We start from the raw sequence: 27,193 nt of genomic DNA, 5'->3' as shown, positions 1-27,193 counted from the left end.
GTATTTTTATCAGTAGCATTTCAAGTATGTTATACAATTTATATGTGGATATACATAAATAAATTAATAATTTGTACAAATGGAATAAAATTTATGCATAATCGATTCTATGAGGTATTTTTTATTTACATAATGTATTTTTGGACACTTTTGTATGAGCATATATAACTTTTAAAACCCACTTTACTGTATTCTTGTTGCTATTTATACACTTTATATATTAAATCCTTCAATATTTTTAGTAACTCCATAGATAGGGAAGCTATTGTAAATAGCTGCATGAGCGAGAATAACTTGCTTAAGATAAAATGTCTACTGTGCAGTAAAACGAATGTTTGAACCTGGGCACAGTGAGTCTAGATCCTTTACTTCTGCTCTCTTACTGGCTCAAGAAGTAAGACCCACCTTTTCATTTTCCTGGCTAGTTTATGAATGAATACAAGTCATGAAAAAAGAAGTCTATCATTAGATATCAATAAAATAAAAGATAAACATAGATTAATCCTATTTTGGAGTTAAATATATATGAATATACATGAAAAGAATGGCAGTGCAAATGTCTGGGCTACTGAATTGAGTGAATTTTTCTTCATTTCCTTTATAAATTTTTTTTCAATTTGATTGTCAGTATGTTATTTTTTTTTTGCCACTCCTGGAGCTTGAACTCAGGGTTTGAAGCCTTTTCCAAAGCTAGCACTGTACCACTTGAGCCACAACACCACTTCTGAGATTTTCTGTGTATGTGGTACCAAGGAATTGAACCCTGGGCTTCCTGCATGGTAGACAAGCACTCTACCACTAGGCTATGCTCCTGGCCCCAGAATTAGAAAGAGTATTGCTTTGATGAACATGTATTGAGTTTTGATGACTAATACTTGCTGAAATGTAGAGTTCTTAGTTACTTGAGAGATAGTAGACAAGTATTTGTATGCTTTTCATCATTTAATTCTCATATTCTCTAATATTATACCCACTTTATGGTTAAGAAAGCTGACATTTATTAAGATTATTAAGTCAGATGTCATACAGCTAGTAGCAGTGACAGAAATTAAAGTTCTACTTACAATTCATGTTCTTTGCGCTCAGCTGCCTTTATAAAGAATTCTTTTTTTTTTTTTGGTGGTGGGACTTGAACTCTGGGTCTGGGGGCTGTCCCTCAGCTCTTCAACTCAAGACTATCACTCTACCCCATGAGCCACTGCACCACTTCATCTGCCTTTAAATAGCCAAATGTAGCTAATGCATCTCTACATGAAAAGTCCTCAAAAACGTGTGTCTAATATCACTAAAATATATTCAATAACTTTAATATATGTTTTTAAAGAAAAGTATACCTATCTTTCCTACATTTTGTGCTGAGAAATGGTGAGATTTTGTGTGCTTGTTTTTAAGACAGTCTTGCTTTGTATCCAGGCTGTCTCCAATTCATGATCCTCTTGTCTCAGCCTCCCTAGTGCTGTAATTACAAACATGTTTCACCAGGCCTGGCTAAACTTTTTTTTTTCATGATTTAAGATTAGTTACCATAAGAATACAATGTATATTGGCCTCTAGGTGTTGTAAATCAAGAGCTTCATAAGTCCTTGTGTGATCTGGAAGATTAACACTTGAAATCATTATCACTCAATAATCCTTTAAGTACTTCTCCTATAATGAATCTATCTCCTGGCTTGCCCAGCACACTTTGTTCTTAAGGAAGCAGATTAGAAAAATCTCAGAGCAATAGGGACTAAGAAAGTTGAAGGTCACAGCCCCCTGACTGGAGTTTTTGTTCTACCCAGATAGACATTACAGGCAGGTGAAAACACTCGTGTGTGGGTAGGTGACAGTGAACAGTTCCAGGTAGGCGTGGACCTTTGCCAGGTAGGGCACTTGCACAGGTGTTCAGACCTCAGGATTGCAGCTTGAGGTCTGAATTGCTAAGACGCAGCATGGATTCGGGTCCTCAGGCCCAGACAGCTAGAGTGGTAACACGGACCTTGGGATCTTAGGTATAAACGTTCATCTTACTCAGCGGATCGGAAGAAACCTTACAGCTCTCCACTGCCCACAAATACTCTATGCTGCAGTCACTGCTTAAGTTTACTATTCTTGCCAGTTTCCCCCGGACTACACAGCTTGCTGGCCCTGATGTTGACCTGCAGTCAGTTAAGCTTCCTTCCAGCCTCTACAATTTCTTCTTTTTTCATTTTTAGCTCAGCAAAGGGAGAAATTCTAGATCACTTTATTTGGACCTGATGCTGTAACAATCATAGAAACAAGCAGTAAGTGTTATTTCCCATTTTCTCACAAAATGAACCGAACACTTGATTATATATAGCCAGAAGAGTGAAAGAACAAGGTGTTTTCACTAATATCAAAGTTTTTCTGATGTATGCGGTAATCACGGTACAGTTTATTATGCAAATGAAGGATTATGTTTCCACCAGTCACAGGGCTTCTGGTAAGTTTATGTCCTCCTCTTCATACATCTGTCTGGTCTGAGGCAAGGATTGGGAGGAATGGTAATTGTGTCCGTTATTTTTTCCGTTGTGACAAAGGATAGGCAGTGCCTTCTGGAGTTAGAGTCATGCAGCCTCGACCAGGAAGAGGATCCCACAACTGTCAGTAAGTCTTAGTAAGCTGTTAGTCTTCTCAGCACCCAACATATGTGTGCATGACAAGAAAAAATATAGTATTTCAGAGGCTTATCAATAAGAGTAAACAGTATTTAACAGTATTTTAACAATGCTTAACTTCTGTCCCGGGGAGAACTGTGACCCTACCATCTGATGCAAAGAAGATGTGGCAGCAAAGCAATAAACAGCTGGGAGGAAGCATCAAGGACAAATACTGACCTCGCACTTTCACCACGGATAAATTGTATCTCACAGGTGAGTAACATAATTATACAAAAAACTACAACACAAATGCCATTACACAAGAATGGTATTTTAATGGTTTTGCTTATGCACTTTTACATAATTACACAAAAATATTACCAAAACATCTATAATGCTTAAATTATATAATGTTATATAATGCATGGTGTTAAAGCCTTTTCTAAGGCTTTCCCGTTTTTGATATCATTCATCCTTAATACTGATTTACATATCTGAAATATTAAAGAGAGGGCCAGGAGCATGGCCTAGGCATAGCTTGCTTGAGTAGCACGCAAAAAGCCCTGGGCTTGATTCCCTGGAACCACATACTCAGAAAAAGCCTGAATTTGTGCTGTGGCTCAAGTGGCAGAGTGCTTTCTTTGAGCAAAAATTGTCTAAGGACAGTGCCCAGGCCCTGAGTTTCAAGTCCCAGAACTGGCAAAAAATAAATAAATAAAAAAAGATTAAAGAGAGAGTGACATTACCCAAAAGGAAAAGTACTCTTTGCCTGATTTATGTAAGTGTAATCCCTCTATTTTTATCACTTTAAAATTAAAATAATAAAAAGGTTCAAAAGTAAAACTATAACTGAGAGAAGAGTTTGACATCGTCCATTCTACTGTGGTCTAGGTATGTGAGCTATTGGATTGAAAATTGTTGGTAAGCCCTGTACTATGGCAGCCACATATTCAACCTTTTTTGCTTTGTTTCTCAGATGAGGTCTTAATTCCAGAGCCAGAGGTGAATCTTGTTCTTCCCATGTCTATCCTTCTATCACCACCTCTTGAATAGATAAGACTGCAAACATGAGCCATCACAGACAGCTTGCTTTTGTTTTTCTGCTGTTTGCTTTATGTACAAAGGGGTTTCAACACGTCAGTTTATGAGTACAATGAGTATTGATTTTGAGATTGAAGAAATTCACCAAGTTTTTCCCTGGTTGCCCCGGAACTATTTCTGTCTTCTCAATACCTGTATTACGGATGTGAGCCACTACACCTGTTCCTCTCTCTTTACATACGGGTAAGATCTGTATACATTTCCAAGGACCAAGTAGAAAGTATATAGGTGTATTCTATGATCCTTTTTATGTAATTTAATAGGCCTGCTTAAGCTTAAAGAGTGATGATGAAGTGAATCAATCTGAGATAAGAACTATGAATTTGGGGTCCTCTAGAATTTTAGCTTATAGAAGAAAATATGAAATTAATGAGACTTGTCTATACTTCATGACATCTACTCAAATTTGTGACACAATTTTTAACTCCATTTTTATCAAACTTTTAAGCTTAGCTATTTTATCTCATAAGTTCTTAGCCCAACTTATTGTATTTTGGCTTCAAGCTCTGATACCTTGCAATCTTCTGGAGATGCAGTCAACTGAAATTTTATTTGACATATATGAGTTTTTTATTTTCAGAACTTTGGTATAATTTTTCACTATATCATACTGAATTTTTCCCTCAGGCTTTGCACTGTCTGCCTTATTTCACTGAGCTGTTGATTGACGTTCTGAGTTAAATTACTTTTTTTAATTAAATTATTTGGCTGATTTCACCGAAGTGTTTACATATGTCCTTTTCTATTTTCATGCTTTTGAGTACATTCTTTGAGATTTCACCCACATTATTACCATTCGGATTTTTCATTGTATATCTGATGTTGATACCTGGAGTATTGTATATATATATTTTTAAATTAGGGAAGAGAAGGGGAACAACAAAATGTTAAACAAAGGACAAAGGGTGAACCAAATGCAGCAGCGATACTTATCTTGGAAATGAACTTTACAACTTGGAGTAAGGGTGGGGGGGGGACATGAGAGGGGGCAACAATGTTCATCCAGAAAAGTACTTATTACCTTCTATATGCAACTGAAAGCCCTCTGTACATCAATCATCCTGACAAGGAAAATCAATTAAAAAAAGAAAAAGGGCAAATATTGGGAGGCTTATGATTTAAGGCCAGTGTAAGCAAAAAGTTAGCAAAACTCCATCTCAACCAGTAAAAAGCTGGTAATTTTAGAGCTGATGCGAATAAGTTTCCAAATATTGAAAGAATTGAAATTGTTAATTGTAGAGGAAAGCTATTACACTATATCTTGAGGCTATTATACTATGTGATAAGTGATACTGGAAGCACAGAAAGTGTGGGACAAAGGGTGAATTAATTCGGCAGTAATACACACTGGACACTACGTTGGAAATGAAGTTCACAGCTTGGAAGGAGGAGGGCTGGGAGGGAAAATCAGAAGAAAATGAGGCGGGGGTGACACTGCTTAAAATAATTTACTCATAATCTGAGTTCTTAATTGTAACCCTTTTGTACATCACGTTCACAACAAAAAAAAGTGATACTGCCAGGTGTGGTGGCTCACACCTATAATCCTAGTTATTCAGAAGGCTGAAATTTGAGCCAGCCAGGGCATTAAAGAATGTGAAACTCTTATCTCCAATTAACCACTAGAAAATCGGAAGTGGCGCTGTGACTCAAGGGGTAGGGCTATGATCTGGAGCTGAAGAGTTCAGGGGCAAGGCCCAGGCCCACAGTTAAAGTTCCAAAAAAAAGTGATACTGGTGCTTATGTACCTAATTACATCAGATATATTCATATGCTAATATGATATAAATACATATTTTAAAATATGTATTAAATATATACACTTAAAATATTTTTGGCAAAATTTATACATATTTATATTAACAATATGTAGACATTATACCATATACTAATGACTTTCTCATCGTAATTTTTTTTTTGCCAGTTCTGGGCTTGAGCTCAGGGCCTGAGCACTGTCCTTGGACTTTCCCAAGGCTAGAGCTCTACCGCCTGAGCCTCAGCACCACTTCCGGCTTTTTTCTATGTATGTGGTACAGAGGAATCGCACCTGGGTAGTCGTGCATGCTAGGCAAGCACTCTACCACTAGGCCAAACTCCCGGCCCCATAATTTTTTTCTAGATTAAAGTGTAAACGTTACCAGTAATTCTACTACACAGAGCAACTTAATTTTAGTCACATATAAGATTATAATTTTGTTATATTATGCGAAGCAAACCAAGCCCAAAGAAATATAGGTGGTATGGTTTACTTCATTTGTAATAACAAGAATATGTCCCTTCTTAGCACGGAATCACAATAGCCCAATAGCTAAGTGCATAGGACCATATATAATGAAGCACATCAAAATGAACTGCAAGAATTGGAAACGAGGTTCTTATTATGTACTGTATACAGTTATTGCTATTTTCTTTACTGGTTTAATTTGCTGTACTCTGTCTTATTTATAAGTTTATTTGATCTGTGGAAGGGGAAGAGAATCATGGAAATAGCAGGACAAAGGAGAAACTAAGGCAACAATGATACTCACTAGGCATTACGTTGGAAATAAATTTTACAACTTTATAATTTTAAAAGATATTTAAGAAAACTTAAAACTGGCAAGCTACCTTCAATTCTTTGTAAATTATCTTAAAAAGAAAACAATTTCATTTTTAAATACATTTCAACAGTTGTTTTAAGACTGATGGTGTTGTGTTACTTTTTTTTTACTGAAGATCCACAAAATTGAAATTATTTTGTAATATAATCTCTATTGTCTGACAATAGATAGCTTTCAAGCATTACCTATTGATAATATTGCAGGGAACAACCTTTACTTACCCATGTGAACTCTTCCTGCTACTCCTTTTCCATCCATTCTTGGCAGCAAAATCACTAAGATATAGAACAAATATAATTGAAAAGCTGTCCAATTGTTTTTTGAATGAGTTTTTTGTTGCAGTGTAGCAAATTATTGCAAAGGTAATTATCTGAAGCAACACACATTTATTATCATATAGGTGTGGTCACAGGGCTGTGTTCTCATTCCAGGCTATAGGGGAGACTGTTTCTTTTACTACTTTTTGGAGGCTGCTTGCTTTCAGTGGCTTGTGGTACCTTTCTCCATCTTTGAAATCAGCAGAATAGCACCTTCCAATTTCTTTCCCTTCTCTGAATCCTCTGTTATCCCATTTTGTTCTCTGATTCTCCTGCCTTTCTTGTCTTTAATTACGATGTTATAATTACATTAATCTCACAGGAAGAACCAAGAATAAATCCCCCCCCCTTTTTTTTATGCCAGTCCTGGGCTTGAGCTCAGGGACTGACCACTGTCTTTGGTTTTTTCAAGGCTAGAACTTTACCCTTGAGCCACAGCACTACTTCCATCTTTTTTCTATGTGTGTGCCACCGAGGAATCAAACTCCGTGTCTTTGTGCATGCTAGGTAAACACTCTACCACTAGGCCAAACTCCTGGCCCCCTTGTCTTAATTCTTAATCATACCTGAAAAGTCTCTTTCCCTCTATGAAAGTGAACATATTTACATGATCTTGAAGAATCCTTAGGTCTACCTCATAGTAAAAAAGATAACATGGTTCCTTGTTTGCGGTCTTTTTTCAGTTGTATTTTAATGTTGGGGTGATAGAAAGTTACATTTGGTACATTACTCCTTGAACCTTGGTACTCCTTCCCATGTGTTTCTCTCATTTTCCCTCCCCCATCCTTCCCAATCATCTTGTTTTCCCCTTCCCTTCTCTATTTCAAATAAACAAATAAATGTATATAACACATACCAGGTACCAAAGTCAGATACAGTGACATGAGCTAAACCATAAGGAAAGAAACAAAACAAAACAAAACAAAAAAGGTGTGTGTGTGTGTGTGTGTGTGCGTGCATGAGAGAGAGAGAGAAGAGAGAAGAAATAACATCACACCGTAGGTTTAGAACAACAAACACAAAAATAAAACAATTGTTTCTATATTCTGGAGTTCATTTCATTATCCTCATCCTATATGGCCATATGTACATAGCTATTGAACTATTGTGGTCCTCTGCTATGAGAATCCTAGATGTGTACTACTTATTGCAAATGAGGAAAATCATGGAACCTATGTTTCTTTGGATCTGGCTTGCTTAATATGATTTTTTCCAAGTCTTTTCATTTCTTTACGAATGGGGCGATGTCATTCTTTCTGATGGCAGCATAGAATTCCATTGTGTATAAGTGGCAAGTCTTGAATCAATCATCTACTGAGGGGCACCTGAGTTGGTTCCATACCTTATCTATGGTAAATAATGCTTCAATGAACATGGTTGTGCTAGTGGCTTTAGTATGCCCTTGTTTATGGACATTTGGGTAAATGCCCAGGAAAGATGAAGTTAAACTTTCACTCTTTGCAGATGACATCATTCTGTATTTAAGGAACTCTATAGACATGACTCCCAAGTTATTTGAATGGATGTGAAACTTTTGCAAAGTAGCAGGGTATAAAATTAACCCTCAAAAATCAATGGCTTTCCAGACTCAAAGGAACATAGGTTCAATGATTTCCCTCATTTGTCAATATTAGTATAAACCTTGGACTCTCCTAGCAGGGGTTTACAATAGGGCAAAACTTAGATACACAAGGCCATAGAGGATGAGGCTAAATGAAAGGACCTCTAGGAAACAAGAGCCATATAATGTGTGATTGTTGTTCTTTTTTTTCCATATATTTTTTATTGTAATTAATAGAAGGGTTACATGATATTTGCCAGATAGATGGTGCATTAATTCCCATACATTGATACCCTTTCACATGTCTTAGTCCCCATTTCCCCCACCCCTCATCTTGTTTTCCCCCATTCTCTATCCAATTTCAAATAACCAAATACAAATATATACAGATATATCAGGTAACAAAGTGAGATACTGTAACAATATGAGATAACCAAGGGACAGCAAAAGAGATGAGAGATAACATAGTACCTTAAGAAGAACAATCATTCATTATATGGCTTATGTTTCTATATCCTAGAGATCCTTTCATTTAGCGTCCTACTATATGGCCTTTTTTATTTATTTTATTTTTTTCCATATATTTTTATTGTAATTAATAGAAGGGTTACATGATATTTGCCAGATAGATGGTGCATTAATTCCCATACATTGATACCCTTTCATATGTCTTGGTCCCCATTTCCCTCCTCCCCATCCCCACCCCTCATCTTATTTTCCCCGTTCCCTATCCAATTTCAGATAACCAAATACAAATATATCCAATAATGATTGTTGCTCTTAATGTAATACGTTATTCCTCATCTCTTTTGTTGACCCTTGGTTATCTCATGTTGTTACAGTATCTTCCCTTGTTATCTGATATATTGTATATATGTTTATTTGAAATAGAATAGGGAAGGGGGAAAACAAGATGATTGAGAGGGGGTGGGGGGAATGGGGACATAAACATGAGAAAGGGAATCGATGTTGGTGAAGTAATACATATCTGGTGAATATAATGTAACCCTTCTATTACAATTAAAAAAGTCAATGGCTTTTTGATGTGTGGCTGAAATCAGAAAAGCAACTTTTTTTGCAATAGCCACACAAAAATAAAATATTTAAGAATTAACAAAGAAAATACGAATGTTTATGATGAAAACTTTAAAAACCTGAGGAAGGGAATCAAAGCAGAACTAAGGAAATAGAAAAACCTCCCATGCTCCTGGATTGGAAGAATTAAAATCATGAAAATGGTAATCCTGCCAAAGATTATCTACAAATTCAGTGTCATACCCATCAATATCCCAATGTCATTCTTTGTAATTTTTTTTTTTGCCAGTCCTGGGCTTGGGCTCAGGGCTTGAGCACTGTCCTTGGACTTTCTCAAGGCTAGCACTCTACCACTTGAGCCTCAGCACCACTTCCAGCTTTTTGCTATGTATGTGGGGTACCAAAGAATCAAACCCCGGTCTTCGTGCATGCTAGGCAAGCACTCTACCACTAGGCCAAACTCCCGGCCCCCCCAATGTCATTCTTTAATGAAATACAGGAAGCAACCCAAAAATTCATATGGAATAACAAAAGAACCCAAATAGCAAAAACAATCCTTAGCAGAAAGAACAGCTCTGGGGGAATTTCAATACCAAACTTCAGATTCTATTACAGAGGTATACTAACCAAAACAGCTTGGACTGGCACACAAACCAGCCTGAGGACCAATGGAATAGAACTGAAGACTCAGAAATCAACCCACAGACCTACAGCCACCTAATCTTCAATAAGGGAGCTAAAAGAACAGGATGGAAGAAAGATAGTCTCTGCAACAAATGGTGCTGGCAGAACTGGTTAAGCACCTGTACAAAACTAAAGTTGGATCCTTCTATGTCACCCTGCACCTGAATCAATTCCAAATGGATCAAAGACCCTGAGTTAAAGAATAGGAGATGCACTAGGGCTCCTTGGCCTTTCTTTTTTTTATTAAATAATTTTTTATTGTGATTAATAGAAGGGTTACATTATATTCACCAGATAGAAGGTGCATAACTTCACAATCATTGATACCCTTTCTCATGACACGGTCTCCATAAGGCCCAGAAGCGCAGCAAATTAAAGTTGGGACAAATGGGATTGCATTAAACTGCAAAGCTTCTATATGGCAAAGGACATAGGAAGTTAAATAGAAAGCCCACAGAGTGGGAGATCTTCACTAGCCATTCAACAGACAGCAGCATCATATCTAAAAACATACCTACAGTCCAAAACATTGAACCTCTCAAAAAAAAAAAACAACCATCCCATTAAAAGGTGGGCTGAAGACTTAGAGATTTCTCTGAAGAGGAAATAATAATGGCCAATAGACACATGAAGAAATGTTCAACATCTCTGGTCATAAAAGAAATGCAAATCAAAACAACTCAGATTCCATCTCACTCCAGTTAGAAAGAATGACCATTATCAAGAAATCTAATAACAATAGATGCTGGCAGGATGTGGGCAAAAGGGAATGCTACTACATTGCTAGTGGGAGTGTAAACTAGTTCAAACACTCTGAAAAGCAGTATGGCAATTCCTTAAAAGGCTAAACATAGAGCTCTCTTAAACAAGTTTAAGCTTTGTGAATTTGATAGAGCAGAAAGAAGAATTCTTGGAGGAGTTCTAATGAGACGGAATGTTATTCATAGGTTTACTGACAATTCAGATTTATTCCTCTGTAAGTAGACTACTTGTACCATTTTTTACATTTGTTAGGATAATTTTCTTTATATTTTATATTTAGAAAGTTTATTTTTATATTCAAAACTATGAGCTTATTAGTTTGTATTGCTGCTTAGATTTGACACATTTTCATTTTATATATTTAGTTCTTTTCTTTTGGAATCGGAAGAATTTCTATTTTTATGGTATCTTCTGTTAATTGGCAGCTTCTTTTTCTGTATTAATCTTTCAAATTATTATTATTTTTTTTTTGCCAGTCCTGTGGCTTGAGCTCAGGGCCTGAGTGTTGTCCTTGGGCTTTCTCAAAGCTAGCACTCTACCACTTGAGCAACAGCACCACTTCTGGCTTTTTCTATGTATGTGGAGTGCTGAGGAATCGAACCCTAGTCTTCATGCATGCTAGGCAAGCACTCTTACCACTAGGCCAAACTCCCAGCCCCTCAAATTATTTTTATATCATGGTCAAGTTCTGTATTTGACAGGAACTGTACTTGGCGCATGAATATATAGGTGGAGGAGAATAGACAAATTTTAAAAAGTATTTAAATTGAATTTTTTTCATCTAGAAACTGGACATGAGCATTCACTTCTCTAAGTATTTTTTTTAGGTCAATCAAAAAAATTGTTTCCTTCCCAAGGATAATTTCTGAAATCTATCCTGTTGTATGATATTTGATCATGAACTTTTTTTATTGTTTCTACCACATCAATATAATCATATTCTTAAACACTGTGTGTTCCTAATATGCTGCAGCCAAATTCCAGTTTAATCCAGATTTTTAAAGCCCTGGTCATGTTGAATTGTATAAAACCTTGTACAACCCTATGAAGTTCTGAGAAAATAGAATGTTTAAAAAGCTTGAAAAAAATTGTTTTTTTTCATAGAAGACCTTAATGCAGGAATCTTATCTCTCCTATTAAAGGGACTTTGTGTCTATTACATAGTGTGAAAAGATAATATAGGTTCCTGTATCCAGTGTATGAGGGGGCTGTGATATTGTAGTTCTGGGGTTTTTTTAAATTTTTTTAATTTTTAATTTTTTATTGTAATTAATAAAAGGGTTACATGATATTTGCCAGATAGAAAGTGCATTAATTCACATACATTGATACCCTTTCACATGTCTTGGTACCCATTACCCTTCCCCCCACCCTCCTGTAGTTCTGGGTTTTAAACAAATGTTTTTTTTTTTTTTTTTGGTCAGTCATGGGACTTGGTCTGGCTTGGTGGCTGTCCCTGAGCTCTTCAGCTCAAGGATACCACCCTACCCTTTGAGCCACAGCCCCACTACCCATTTTCTAGAAGTTAATTGGAGATAACAGTCTCTCATTCTTTAGTGTCTTGGCTGGCTTTGAACTGCCATCCTCAAATCTCAGCCTCCTGAATAGTAGCTAGGATTAAAGGCATGAGCCACCGCACTCAGCATTAAACAAGTTTTAAGCCTTGTGAATTTCTTTAACTTTTAGCTGGAAATAGGATCATATGCAATAGCTACGTGTATATGCTCATAAAAATGATGTTTATCTAAAGGAACGCCAAGAAATGGTAACACGGTTGTTGGTTATTTTACTCCCCTCCAGTGCCACCCCTTTGGCACTTTCTGATTTCTGTATCTTTTGTCTTGTATGTAAGTTTATCTGTTTGGGGAAGAAAAGCCTTTTGTTCCCCCATCAGTGTTACAAAGAATTAGTCATGAGAAAATATAGCTGGAGTGACATCTGAATGTTAGCTGGACCTACTCAAAATTGGAGAGACTTTCTTTTCAAACTATTTGTTCCAAGGCAGCCATTTCCACAATTTATGTTTTTGGATTTCAAAATTTATTCTTCTGTCTGCCTTAAATAATCATTAACCACAATTATTATTGCCAAGAAAATTACTGAATTGATTTTTATCTCTATAAATTTTTATGACATCAGTTTACTCTTACACTGATAGTATACCAAATTCTTTAATAACTTTATAGGTCATTTTTTCCTTTCTAGAAAAACACTGTTATAGAGCTAAAATTAGTGGGATGTTATATGTCCATGAACCATTTTTTCCAATGTTAAGTAATGCTAAAATTTTTCTCTTTTTTTTCTGCTACAGATGAAAAGAGATGACTTCAGTGACATTTCTATTATAATTCTGTGTGAAGCTTCCTTTAAGCTATCTTTAAATACAACTCAATGTGATGTGCCTGCCTGAGGCAACTGACATTTCAAATTGTGATTCTTTTCACCCCAAAAGCAAGAAGGTCTGCTCTTTCTTGTACTTATAACTATTTAAATGAAGTTAATTTAAGAGGTCAGAATCTGACTTGTGACTTCTCAGATTCTTTCATTTGCATTACAAATCATTTATGAGAAAAAGGAGCAACTGACTAAAAGATATTGAAGAACACTAGAGTAAAACATTATTAATTTGAACTCTCTTACTTTTGAATAGCCAATAATTTAGGCAGTGAGAATTAATGTCATTGGGCAAAGTAATTTGCAATTGAAATCATTAAGATTCGTAAGGGAGATTAGACTATGAACTAGAATGGGACCAGCTGAACATACTATGAGTGACAACTTTCTGTTTCCCAGGCCGGAGCTAGTACAGTAAAACTAGCAAGTCTTAATCAGTATTCATATAACCTGACCTCAATCAAAAAGAAAAATCCTTTAGCTAAAATTTGCTCCAAGTAAAAAAATATTTTGTTAAATGAATTCCAAGTTAACCAGTTCATATCAGAATCTATAGCTTTGTTATTGTTTATGTATTGTTCCAAAACAAAATGTGAATGTTACTCTGTAGAATCTTTAAGGAACTCTGAAAGGCCAATTGAAATTGGGTTCTATGCTGAAACTACCAATATAAATGCTGTCAAACCCTTAACATCCTCTCCTTAGCCTCCACCCATTGACCAAGCAGATAGCCTCTATATAGGGAAGCTATATAGAGGCTCTTAACCAGCTTCTGACCAGTCTTTGATCAAGACATGACAATTACTAGACTCACATTCATTGTCTGATCCTAAAAAGTTGGAGGATTTATAGATTGACCAACTGATTGGTTTCTCAAATTCTTCAGCTCTGAACAAGCTAAGATAGTGTTGACCAAGTAGTTTCATCTGTTCTCATGATTCTTTTACTGAGTAATTGTGTCAGTTATCTCACAGCAAAACCTTTATTTCCCAATGCATCTTTTCCCCCAATATCTTTTTAAATGGATACAAAAAGTGTAAAATCATATGTATGTCACACGATGTGATATTTTAATATATGTGTACATTATGTAAGCTCTATTTCATTATTCCCCAGATGTTGCACATATAAGAAATTGAAATCTGGATATATTTGATGAATATTGATATTTACAGTTTCAACATAATCATAAAATCAAATGTTTAGAACTCATAAGTTTTCTTATTTCATATTTTAAAAATATAGGCAATATGATTTATGTTTTGCCAAGTATTTCCCAAATAGTTGATTGCTAATAATATAACAACCATATTCAAAAATCATTTACTTTTACAAAAATTGTTTCTTGCTCTCTCTCCAAAATATTACGGTGTGCTTTCTTGAGTAGGGCAACCCATTGTAGACAACTCACATGACATTGAACAAAGCCTTGGAAATACTCACAGACATTATCAAATACTTTGTGACAGAAAAAAATAAGGTATTGGCCATCCAGGCATTGGGGTCTATCTGGTACTCAGAAGAGGAATCTGAGAGATTTCAATTTGGGATGTTGATTTGGAAGAAACTGTATTTGACAGGTGAGGCTGGCAACTTTTCTACATATTCCTGATCATCTCACATAGCCTGCACAATAAAGATCAGCATTAGTCTCTCAGATCTCTCCCCTACCATCCTCTTACACGTTCTTTTTTACTTCACAGTGGAAATACAAGTAATTGTGAGGAAACTAACAACTAGAAACTCTCTTCTATTTGCTTGATTTTCTCTTTAAGTTTCCCCTTGAATTACCACAACAAATGACCAGCCTGAATGGCTATAAACAAAATACATATATTTTTCACAGTTACCAGAGACAAAGTCTGAAATCAAATGTGGCAGCAAACACTTTTTGCATATTTATCATTGCACACGTGGCCACTCAAGTTCAGATTAAATTTAACTTAAATGGATTACACCTTCAAAGACACTGTTTTCAAATAAGTTTTCATTCACAGATATTTTTTCAGAGTCAGATCTTCAACATGTATTGTTGGAACACATAGTGCAACTAATAGCTCCCAGCCTTACTTTAAAAAAAAAGAACATCAATTGAAAACGTTCTTCCTATTTAAGAATATGCCTCTCAAGTTTGTCTTTCTTCCTCATGACTGTGTTATAAGTATCTCTTCTTGAAAATATCAACATTATATCTAACCTTATATCCCTAACCCTTCCTCCTTTCACTTTTAAAATTGTCCTTTACATTTATGTTTATAGTTTCTCCTCCTCAATTTACTCCTTAATTATAATGTGACTTCAAGTCATCACTGAGACTGTTCATTATAATAGTTCTAATGATGCCTTTGTCATTAAGTCAATAAAACTTAATGATCCTAAATTGTTTTGTGACTTGGTAACTGATGGATTTTCTTTTTTTTCTTTTTAAGTTCTATTTTGGCTATTTCCATTATCTTCAAATCACTTCCTCCCTGATGTTCATGGTGTTTTGCCTTTCATATACTCTATCTTTGGATACCCAGCTATCTTGAAAGGCTTTCTTTATTCTGTTCATTCCACAAATTTTGATATCCTTCTGAAATTAATGTATACTACCTTTCTCACTATACACCTGCCTCATATAAACTCATTTCCTCAGTCTTAACTCTAGCCAACACTTCTCTTCATTCTTTTTAAGACTTTATTAACATTGATTTTTACATCATATTTCAAATGTCATGTTTAAAAACAAGTATTCAAGAAGGGATTCTCTCTATATAATCACTGGCACATAGATTTTAGAACATAATTAAAGTTAAGCTGAGGGTTTGTATATCATAGATACATATCAATCTATATAACATTATGTCTGTAGAGTATAAATCTCATCATATATTTTTATGTCTATGTAGTTATGTTTATATCTCCAAGAACTTCTCTTTATTCTTATAGCACATATTACCTAAGTGAGAAAATCACAATACTCTATGGTGACCCATTTTCCTCACTGTCCATATCCTTTCTTTCTTCCTTCCTTCTCTCCTTCCTTCCTTCCATTTTCTTTTTCTCTCCCTGCCTTCCTCCCCCTCTTCCTCTTTCTTTTTTTTCCCGAATTTTATGAAACAAGGCCTCATTCTGTAGTCCAAGTGACCATGAACTCACAACCCTCCTTCCTCAGCCTCCTAAGAGCCAAGATCGCTAATCTTCTGTATATTTTTATAGTATCTTTCATATTAGTCTATATCAATTGATCTGATTTAGATTAAACTCCTGTATATTCTTTCTGTATTTTATAAAAGTAAAAGTTGGTAAAGCCTTTGAAAAATATTCTGGCCTTTTTGCCAGTACATAATTTATTATGTACTTCTTTAAACAAAGGATTTTGAGATAAGTCATCCTCTATTTTGAACTCCAAAAAGAATATACTACGACAAAGACTTGGTGACCAGGTGGACAGATGCATGCGTGCTCTGCACATGTCAGTCACTCTCCCCAGCTCTCTGTGTACATTTAATGAGCTCATTAACAAAGTGGCTATAAGGAGAGATGAAGCTAGAAGATAGGCATTTCCTTATTTGGAGTTAATCTGTTGAGGCAGATTTTGCTTTCCTAAAATGGCTACAATGCACTCCTGTAAAGGTGATTGGATACTTTTTACATCATAATTGGATCTAGATAGCCTCTTTAACTTGGAAAGTTCCTTGTGACTTCTTTGTGCAACTGAGAAAAACTGTAAAGTAATAACATCTGGCCTGTCAGATTTGATGACATGAACTCTAGAATAGATTTACATGATTATTTTATTAAGTTATGCAATAGTTTTAGTTTTCTATGTATGTGATTAGTTACTTTAGACTTTAATAATTTTTATATTTCTGTACCTATTAGGGTGTATATATATGCATACATATATACACATATACATATAGACATTTAGTTTCAATACTTGCCACATGGGTTTTTTTCCTTATCTTGCTTTGAGCTTTATTCTCTTGAATAAACTTCCAAGTAAATATGTTTGGAAATCTTAGTGCTATGTGTCTGAACCTTTGTATAGTTGTATAATTGAAAATTTCTTTCTGTTGGTTCATATGGAATATTATTCTCACGGCATCATCTTTCCCTTCTTAAATTTAGTAAATGCTAAATTTAGAAATTCCTAGGAGGATTTTAGGCTTACATTTACATTTGTATTTTAGTTTTAATGCTCATTGGATTTCTTTCTTTCTACTTGACACCTCTCATTGATTCATGCCTATGTACCTGTATCCTGGTCTTTTTAATCTTATGTGGTAATTGGTAAGTTTTCTACCTCTATAGTTTCCAGTCTGTTGAAAATTCTTCAATTATGTTTCAGTTTATTTCTCTCTTCATGATATTATCACCGGTCTCACTTCCTTCTACAGTTTTCCTTTATTCTATATTTTAAGAACTTTTCTGGATTTCCTCACAGAGCATACTTATAGTCCTAGCCCTTGGGAAACTGAGGCAGGAAGATTAGGAGTTTCAGGCCAGCCTTGATTACACAGCAAGACCCCGTTGAAATAGAAAGAACCTCAAATGTGCCTTTTGGTTCACTACAAAAATCAGGTTAGTTTGCAAAACTAGGAGGCTTTAGGAATAAAATACATAAAACAGATAGACTTCCTATGGGAGAAAAAGGAAGGAAAGTACAGAAAGTTTCTACATCTTTAAAGGTGCAATGTCCTAATTATCAAACATGACATTTTGCACATGAATGCATAGCAGGTGAATTTCTATTCTATACTCTTCTTATTTTACTTTAACTTTTTCCTTAATCAAAAAATTTAATATAAATAAATTCTTTTTCTGGTTTAGAAAAAAAATCAGTTACCTTTAGGTAGATTTAAACAAGAACTAAATAATTTCTTCATTGTCTAAAATAATGAGACTGCTCTGTTTCAATTCTATTACTCAGTGTTTATATATAGCCATTTGATAACTGATTTTGTTTTTTACTTTCACAATAAATAACAGCTAGAACCTGACCTGTTACAAATTTACAATGTTAGACTAAACCAAAGTGCAGATTCTAGAGATGAAAATACGGCGCAACAGAACAAAGTTCTGAGTTTTAAGCCCAGTACTGCAGAGGGAGAGAGGGAGAGGAAGAGGAGAGAGAGGGAGAGGGAGAGGGAGAGGGAGAGGGAGAGGGAGAGGGAGAGGGAGAGAGAGAGAGGGAGAGAGGGAGGGAGGGAGGGAGGGAGAGAGGGAGGGAGGGAGGGAGGGAGGGAGGGAGCAAATCTATTATTCAATTCTCCAAGGTGTTGGACATAAATCTGGCATATTTTAGCTTTTTATTCTACTTCTTGCACTAGCCTTGAACACAAAGAGGCTCAGGGATTTTACCCAGGCCCCAGGAAAAATGCCAATACTTATTTACCATGTGGACAATGTCGAGCAGAGAAATCAAACTCAACTTTTTGATACTTTCCTGTACTTGTTTTTAACATAAAAGATTTGGTCAAAAAACATATTGAAACCAAAGGATCATTTTGTATGAAATATCACAGAATGTTCTTGTCATTCATTGTTCCAGAACTGATCATATACAATATTACTATAAACAAACGGGAAGATAAAATCTCATTTAAAGCAAGGAAGTAAAATTGTAAGCCAATGACTGATGAGAAAGTATATCTACAGCTCCAGTCTGCTTGCTAGACAGAAAAAGAATTGAGACTTTGCTAATTTTGGCTATCTGTGATTACCAGTTTGGGAAATTCTGGTACAATATGAATACATATTCTCTCAGTAATAGAAAGAATAGAATATCAACTGTGGAGGGAGACAGAGAGACAATAATGGACCTAAGTCACAGAAATTTTCCATGTATAGTAACTGTACATGTTTATTCTTATTTCAGCTTCTTCTTACATTTCTGTCTCTGGGAAGCAGCATAGAATTTTATAACAAAGAAGACAAGAATAAGTCCTTTGTGCTTTCTACTGTGGCTACTTAGTTGTACTTTTAATTGTTGGAGAAGTAGAAGATGACTTTTAATTATTAAGGATAGAAAAGGCAATAATAGCCTGTGCCTTGGAATTCTTCTCATTAAGAGAAAAAGTAGTCCACCCTCATAGGCCCATTAAATAAGTTAATAAACTCCACTAGTTAAAAAAAGCAAAAATTAGCATTTCCTTCCTATGTCCTATATACTTAGTTATTTTAATTTTCCTACATAATAGACATGTTTCATATAAATAGCCTGTGTCCAGCAATGAAATGAACTTTGTATAGGAAATAAGAAAACTCGATTTTAAACATAGTGCTATGGTTAATTAAAGTGTACATTGTGGTAAGTCACTTGAGAATTTTTGGCCTTTAGTTTTCGCTTATGCTAAGAGGATTATGTTGCATTCAATTCCTGGTCTCTTTTGGACTTCAGAAGAGTTTCCACTTTGTTGCATCATGTTGATACCATCAACATATGACTATGTGCAACATCCCTTATTCAACATGTGATTATATGCAATAGTCCTTATTCTTGACTTGTCTGATTCTTTCCTCATAGTGAGATTTAAGTTCTTTTCCTTTTATATTTTCTATAATCTAACTTGATTAAATACAGATATGCATGTATGTCATTTTGGGGTTTTTAACAAACTTTCCTTATAGGGAATATTGAAATATATTTTGTTTAATACCAGAAAGTACAGGGTATTAGATCATCCATCTATTAACAACACAAAATGTGAACCTGGATTAAGATAGTCCATGTTTTCCAGTGTGTGTGTGTGTGTGTGTGTGTGTGTGTGTGTGTGTGTGTGTGTGTATGTGTGTGTGTGTGTGTGTGTATTATTAGTACAACTTTCCAGATTTCCAAACTATTATTTTAATCTACTGATAGCTTCTGATTACATTTCTAAATCACTGCCATGGTTCCTCCCTCCTTTGATATCAACTACTTTTAAGATCCTGTGTCTTTCCTCCTGTCATCTTTCTTTTTTTAAAAAAAATATTATTTTATTATACAGGTGATATACAGGGGGGTTACAGTTATATATGTAAGGAAATGGGTACATTTTTTGTTGAAGTGTTACCCTCTCCCTCATTTTCTCCTGCTTTACCTCCCCTTGACTCTCCTCTCCCACAAGTTGCAAAGTTCATTTCCAACATTCACTCTAGGCTTTCTCTTATGATCACCATCGGCTGCTTCCTTCAGAATTCTCCCCATAACAGAAAGATCATTCTCTATATCCAAGTGGTCTTAGCAGTCTCCTGTGCTGCTCCTGACCTTTCAACTGAAACTAACAGCTTTCCAACATAGGAATTACATTGACTCAAAGTTATTGGCATAAAAAAGGCCAAAAAATCATGAAAGATATAATGAAATTGTTCAGAGGATTTTTTTCTCTTTTTATGTATATGGCCGTGAGTTGGGAGGTGAGACTATGTGCATGATTATAATGAATGAATGCACTGCTTCTTCCAAAGTCAAGGAAGCCACTTAGTGAGAGTGGCTATCACTCAGTAGTGTTGGGAGTTTTCCTTTCTAATTTCTAGGTTACGCATGATTTTTATGTGGCCTGTATTTCTGAAATTGGGCCATTTGTTCCAGATGGAGCTTTTATGGCTATGGTTTGTTAGGAAATACTGCTGTGCTTGCAGATCATTCATTCACTGATAAACTGAACTGACTTTCCTATGTACTTACCACAGCTTTTTAGTGTGATATAGTGAGAGGAGATTGGATTTGGAGTCAGAACTGGGTTTGAGTATTGGGCTTTGCTACTAACCTTCAGGTAACTTTGAACAAATTTAACTTTTTCTTTGGAAAAATACCATGCCTATTTCATAGCAAAATACAAATAAGATGTGAAAAACCTCTTGTGAGTCATGAAAATATTAAAATTAAGTGATTAACGTTTATGTTTTTCAATGTGCTAAGTAGATTAATAGATTCTTCTTAGAAAAATTTCTACTACAAAATAGTATATTTTTCTGTTTTTGTAGATTAAGAGTATCAATCTATTTTTTTCCCCTTTGGTAGAAGAATAATTTTGAAAACAAAAGGAAAACAGACTTTTTATTTTAATCAGGTTGAGGGCATGTCTCAAGTGCAAATGTAACAAACTCCAGTTCTAACTGCCCCCCACCACATATTTAAGACATTTCCTTTATTATCTTTATTCCTTATATAGCATACCATTGTGAGCTTTGGAAATGTGTCAAAATAACTTGCTAATATGATTTTGACATTGATCCAGCTACTAGTTTCAAAGTTAGCTTTACCTAGTTGACCTAATATCTCTATCCTTCCATTATTTTTCTTTTTCTTTTTGGTGTTCATTTTGTTTTTTTTTTAAATTTTTTATTGTAATTAATAAAAGGGTTACATGATATTTGCCAGATAGAAGGTGCATTAATTCACATACATTGATACCCTTTCATATGTCTTGGTACCCATTACCCTCCCCCCCCACCCCTCCACCCATCTTGGTTTTCCCCCCTTCCCTATCAAATTTCAAATAACCAAATACAAATAAATTCAATATATCAGATAACAAAGTGAGATACTGTAACAATATGAGATATCCAAGGGACAGCAAAGGAGATGAGAGACAACATAGTACATTAAGGATAACAATCATTCATTATATGGCTTTTGTTTCAATATCCTGGAGGTCCTTTCAATTAGCTTCATACTATATGGCCTTATGTATCAAAATTTTGCTCTATTGCAGATCTCTGCTAGTAGAGCCCAAGGTTTCTACTGATTATGACAAATGATCACATTGCTCTATATGATGTTCAATCAACGTTACCACCCTACCCTTTGGCATGGGTGCTGTCACTGGGCTCTTCAGCCCAAGGCTACCTCTCTACCCTTGAGCCACAGCGCCACTTCTGGCTTTTGGGTGGTTAATTGGAGATAAGAATCTCAGGGATTTTAGTGCCCAGGCTGGCTTTGAACCATGATCCTCAGATCTTATCCTCCTAAGTAACTAGGATTACAGGCGAGAGCCACTGTGCCCAGCCAATTTCAGTTTCTGATGACATGAATTATTTTTACATAGCAAGTATGCTATGCATCTTGATTTGTATTCTTGTTCACACCCTCTCACCTTCCTTCCCTCTCTCCTTCTCTTCTTTCCTTGCAAGTCTCCTTCCTTCCTTCTCTTCTTTCCTTTTCTCTTTTCCCAGGATTGAAGCTAGTAAGATAAGCGCATCTTCTGCTCCTGAGATCTTACCCGCATCCCCTCCTCAAAAAATCTATGATAGAATACAACATTAATTAGTAGGCCTTGAATGGTTCTCTATGGCTCTTGGTTCCCAACTCACGGTCACCTAATTTTGCCTTCTGAGGCACTTTCCTTTAATACTGTAACCAGGTCGTTTTCTGGGTCTGCTTCCTATTTGGAAAGCCAAGTTTATCTCTTCATTTTGTACGGTATTGCTCCTCGAGTCTGTCTGGAAGTATTTCTGCCATGGAAATTTTTCAAATCTGGATGTGTTTGTTAGGGCTCTTCTAAAGTCTGATGACGTTATATCTTGATTAAGAGAATCCCACATTCGGGGCAGCCGCCCAGAGCGCTGAGCCTTGGAGATGATGCACTTGTAGTTGCTGCCGCTTTGGGAAGGCCGCCTTGGCTTCATCTTGGCATTCCATAGCCAGCAGCAGCTGGGCACATCGCTGGCAAAGCCAGTAGTGCAGCAGGCCCTGGGCTGCCTGGACCTGCTCCATGCTAACTGCGAAGCTCTGGTGTCTTGATCCTGGAGGCTGGGCTTCTGTAGCTAACTTCTTGGGCTTTCCACCAGCTGGGAAGCACAAGAAACCTTCACCCAATGCACCTGCTCTCCAGACTGAGGGTGCAGGAAAGACAGGACAATCCAGTACCCTGCCACTAAGCTGAGGCAGGCCATCCCAGGAGACCCCATTCAAGGTGTCCTGCACACCCGGAGTGTGGGGCCCTTACTTGTGCAGAAGTGAGAAAAGATCTTGGCCCTTCACCAGAGACTCCGTAAAGCCACTGAAAGCATATAAAAAGTGCTTCGCTCGACAGTCAGTATCAAGGCTCCCTCCCATAGCAGTGCCCAATTCCTCACAATGCTTTGAGCAGAGCACTCATTCAGGCAGTGAGGAGAATCTCATTGGTTTGGGGACTACTATGGCCCACAGGCTGTCCAATGACTTGCTCCTAGAGATACCTTACTGAACCCCCACACAATGCACTCTAGCTGGTGCCCACCCTTGAAGCCCCTTATGTTCAGATGGCGCTCTGCATATTATTATCTTCAATGAATATTTGTTATTTTCTTGTCTCTCTTGGCCCTGGACACCAACAAGACAGACTTTGAAGCAGGTTCTGCCATTTGTGGGCTTACACCATTACCACAGGTGACCCTTATGCTGTCTAGGCTTAACCGAAGTTATTAACCCAGCAGTCACCAGAAGGTGAGGATTTCAATTCCGAGGCCCCGCTGTGCAGATGTAGGGAATCTAGGCTGCCCGATCTCTTCTATGTGCTGCCCACCCCTGCAGCTGGCTGGGGATGGTGCTTAATGGATCAATGGTTGGGTCCAGACTGGGCATGCAAGCAGAAAGGCCTGGACCTCAGAGCTGGTACACTTTTGGCCATCACACTCTAGGCTTTATTTTGGAAAAGTCCCTGATGGCACCTTGCCTGGGATTTGGGTTGGCTGTGCCCCACCTGTAGACTGGTTGGAGGTAGGGGCTGCTGTCTCTTGAGATAGCTCGTCTCTTGAGATAGCTCGTGCTGGTGACTTAGGGAAGAAATTCATTTTGCAACTGAAAATGTTTTTCAGTGGTGAGCAACTCCCCTTTCCTTTCTGGTGGCAAGAAAGTTGTCCGTTAACACAATACTCCAGACTATCCTGATGAATTCTACTTAGCGTGCTGATCACAAATCGAATCTTACTGTTAAGAGTTTAGCCTCATTTCAAACAGATTTTCTTAATTCTTCTCCCTACTTTCTTTCTTTCATTGGTATTGAGGTGTTTTGCTTTTGTTTTGTTGCTGTCATTTTTTTTGCCAGTTCTGGGGCTTGAGCTCAGGGCCTGAGCACTGTTCGTGGGCTTTCTCAAGGCTAGAGCCCTACCACTTGAGCCACAGTACCACTTTTCTATGTATGTGGTACCAAGGAATCGAACCCTGGTCTTAATGCATGCTAGGCAAGCCCTCTACCACTAGGCCAAACTCCTGGCCTAACCCCATACAGAGGTTTTGAACACATGGCCTCACATGCTTGTTAAGAAAGTGTTCTACCACTTGAACAATAACTTCAAACATTTTTGCTCTTAGGATATTCTTCGAATTGGATCTCACTTTTTTTTCCCCCAGGGCGATGCAAGGATCCTCATCCTATGCCTCTGGGATATCTGGAAATTGAGGTATGGCCCAATAAACCTGGCTTGTTTGTTCAAATTGAGCCTTGTCATTTTGTTCTGGGCTGACCCTGAGCCAAGGTCCTCCTGATTTATTCCTCCCATGTAGTTGGGAATATAAGCTTGAGACACTGAACCTTCAAATGTCTAATTCTTCTGAGTAGGGCTGATGAAGGATACAGGAAGACTCAAAAGAACATTCCCCATTCTCCATCGATTTTCTTACGGTCCTCCATGTTTATGTCTCACATGGCATAAATAAGAGTGAAGAGAGGCGTGCACTTTGAGTGTCCACATGTTGAGTAAAAGGAGATGTCTTTCTGTGGATTAATAATGTTTCCCCATCAGACGTGGGTGTGCACAGCATGTGGGCATACGTCTCTGCATCTCTTGCTCTGGGAAGCAGGCTCCTTACCAGAGGGACGTGCTGTCTCAGCACTGTTTCTCTGGGTTCACCTCAAATCCTCAGCAAACTCTCTTTTTCCCTTTAACACAACCATGGACTGCGGCTCTTTTTACATCTGCTTTATAATGAGCCAGTTAGCAACAGATCTTGACGAGAAATAGACTCCTTCTCTGCCTTCTAGAAACAGACTCAGATTCTGAATGATGGTTTTCCTGAGACTCAGCTTTTGCCAGAGGGAAGTGCATGGGACATCTTTACTTTTCCCATCACTTTCCCCCACCACCAGGATAAGGGCAAAATGGAGAAAAGGCCTAGTGGAAAATTGCTACAGCTTACCCAGCTCTGTTTTCCTATCTGCTCACTTTTGTGTCTCTTTATATAGATGATACATGAAAAAAATGTGTTCCAATATGTTGTTGGAAGATCATTCTGTAACGAGAGTATGTGTTAGAGAGTCAAGCACAGATCGATTAATGAGCTTTGAAGGATGAAGGAAATCGGTTCTTAGCAAAGAGACACTATCCCTGCACATCATGTCCTTAGAGTCATAGAAGCGGTTCCTGTGATCCCCCTGAATCTCCTGCACATCTCTATTACCTAAGAACCACTTACCACTGTCTGCTTCCCAAACATCACATTTTCCCTTTGCTTTCAAAAGGCCTCTTCCTACTTCTGACGATTACTCCCTTTCTCCTGCTCCCTCTCCCTCCATCATTATGACCATGTTGACCTCTTGTCCTTATCTTCCTGGTTAAACACATCACTGAACTGCCAGATCATTCAAAACAACTTATCATTATGTTCTTTCTGTATCTGCTCGGTGTCGGCCTTCTGATGCAGGCGACTATCGCTGTATTGATTGAGTGGCTTATTTATTGAGCTGCTATTTTTCTCGCAGATTCTTTCTTTTAGAAAAATACTGCTTTAAAAGATGAGGCACTGAAAATACCTGTGTATAAGAAAAGAGAAAATAAGCAGTTGGCCTCTAAACTCCTGCCACTGGAATAAGCCCACTTTGATAGCATTGCTTTGACAGATATTCAAGTCACCCCATCTGTAGTTCTTTAAAACAAGTAATTCGGACAGAAAAAAACATGAAATGAATTATAAGCAAGGATGATTGATGCTCTTCCATTCATTCTGTGTCCTGAGTCCAACAGAACAAGCTGGAAGACTTCCATTTCACAAGGAGGCAACAACAGTTTATGTATTGAGGCTGTAATGTAGAAAGGCAATTGCACAATGGGCCATGCTACTAGGTGCCAGACACTCAGTAAATTTTCAATAAACACTTTATTTCATAGTCTCAATGCTTATCATTTTAGTCAAGGAGTAGACAGAGGTATCGATATGTGTGTGTTTATATGTATATATATATATGTATGTTTTATATAGGGAGATATAAAATTAGTAATATGTATATTAGTATGTTATTAGATATTTTATATATGATTATTTTGCGTTTTACATACACATTGAAATGTATATTTATAAATGAAATTTATACAATACATAATGCGATAACATGCAATTTTATAGTAATATATAATTATGTATAACAATATATACAATTATGATATTATATGCCAATACATATAATTACTTATATATAATCCCATTAATGTTTTATACATAACTACATACAAAATACATGTGATTATGTGTATGTTTTGAGGGGTGCCAAATCTTAAGATGTTTGAGTTGAGTTAACTTTAGGAACCTGAGAGAATTTAAAACTCAGCAAACTTGAGAGCTCCCTCCTCACTCCTCAAAACTTTAGTATCAATTTAACTCTAAAGTCAGAAAAAATCAGCCTCCCGGTTCAAAGGCAATCAGGCAGAATGCAATGCCTTGTACTTGAGGCAAGGTCAATTTTCTTTTGCTTTTGTCTTCGGGCCTTCAACTGATTGGATAAGGTCCACCCACAGTAGAGAGGGCAGTCTGCTTCTACCAATTTAAATGTTTATTTCACTCAATTACATCCTCAGAGAAACACCCAGAATAATGTCAATGAAATTTCTGTAGCTGTTGTGGTCCAGTCAAGTTCACACATAAGAGGGATCGTTGTCATGCCTGTGTTGCCAGTTCCATACTAGCCTAGATTTTCAGGGAAAAATGAGAAGAAAGCAGGAGGTACTGTAACTTCCTGGAAAATGGCAAATAATCTGTTCCAAATCAGCTCTTGACTGCCCAGATTACCATGTTTAAAAGAGAGATCAGGGCTGGAATTTAGAATTCTGGGCTTTTTGTGAAAAATCAATAACTACACTCATTATAGGTAACAGTGGATTGGTGGATTTGCTATTAAAAGAATGTTCTCCTTACTATAAACCCTTTTTTTGTATACTTGATAGAGAGGGTGACAAAGTGAACTTAAATGAAAA

The 27,193-nt window shown here is 36.8% G+C and overlaps 1 long non-coding RNA gene across 1 annotated transcript; it reads right to left on the bottom strand.

The window, feature by feature from the left end:
* Positions 1–2,390: 2,390 nt before the first annotated feature.
* LOC150061625 (uncharacterized) lies at positions 2,391–25,233 on the bottom strand. The gene is made up of 3 exons (XR_016535935.1): positions 25,146–25,233; positions 6,523–6,576; positions 2,391–2,630 (listed from the first exon to the last, which is right to left on the bottom strand). It is a non-coding gene; the product is annotated as an uncharacterized LOC150061625 (long non-coding RNA).
* Between the last annotated feature and the right edge of the window lie 1,960 nt (positions 25,234–27,193).

The sequence above is a fragment of the Megascapheus bottae genome, chromosome 6, assembly GCF_031878675.1.
Source record: "Megascapheus bottae isolate mThoBot1 chromosome 6, mThoBot2.hap1, whole genome shotgun sequence".
Taxonomy (NCBI): Eukaryota; Metazoa; Chordata; class Mammalia; order Rodentia; family Geomyidae; genus Megascapheus; species Megascapheus bottae.
The sequence above is the reverse complement of the archived record's forward strand: the minus strand, read 5'-3'. Positions and strand labels throughout refer to the sequence as shown.